Source organism: Tenrec ecaudatus, chromosome 9 (genome assembly GCF_050624435.1).
Source record: "Tenrec ecaudatus isolate mTenEca1 chromosome 9, mTenEca1.hap1, whole genome shotgun sequence".
Taxonomy (NCBI): Eukaryota; Metazoa; Chordata; class Mammalia; order Afrosoricida; family Tenrecidae; genus Tenrec; species Tenrec ecaudatus.
The window spans coordinates 33505870-33506639 of NC_134538.1; positions in this window are offsets into that span (position 1 = coordinate 33505870).

Sequence of the window (770 nt, forward strand, 5' to 3'; positions counted from 1 at the left end):
ACCAGGGGAATGGTGAAGAGAGGGGGCAAGGTCTCTGTGAGACTATTTTGAGAAGACGAGGTGTCACAGTATGGAGCTACCTCATGGGGGTGGAGAAAGGGTTAGAGACGCTGGCTATGGCTGAGAGCTGCCCCTTCGCTCAGATGGACCTTATAATTTTCTAAAAGCATTCAGTAAAATAACTTGAGGGATTAAAATCAATGAGTAATTTAATCAATGAATTTTTTCAGATGATAAATTTTATTTGGGTCAGTAATGGAAAGGATGAGAGTGTTACCGGATATGTATAGTATATTGTAAGCCTGTCTGATTATGCAGAATCTAAACCATAATGAAACTAAACCAAGAAAATAATCATGAAATAATTATGAAAAGTAATTTGATAATTTCCAAGCTGTATAACAAGGAGTATCTTAAAAGGAAAACACATAAATTCTTTGTAAGACCTCCAAAGTGAAAAATGCTACCATGTAATTTACAAAATTTCCAGTGATATATGCACTCAACCTCACTGCAGATCTATAAAATCTAAGTATCCCATTGTGTTGGACAGCAGAAGGAAACACTGCTTAATCCTACACTGTCCTTTAAACCAAAGGAGGAGGAGAGGGAAGAGGAGAAGAGAGAAGACTGTCATGGAGATAAAGTGACACATGGCTGGGAAAATTGGGCTCCAATATCAACACTGTGAGGAGGGTACAGGGCCAGGCAGTATTTCCTTCTACTGCATGCAGGCTCTCAAGGAGTCAGGACTGACTCCAAGGCACCTA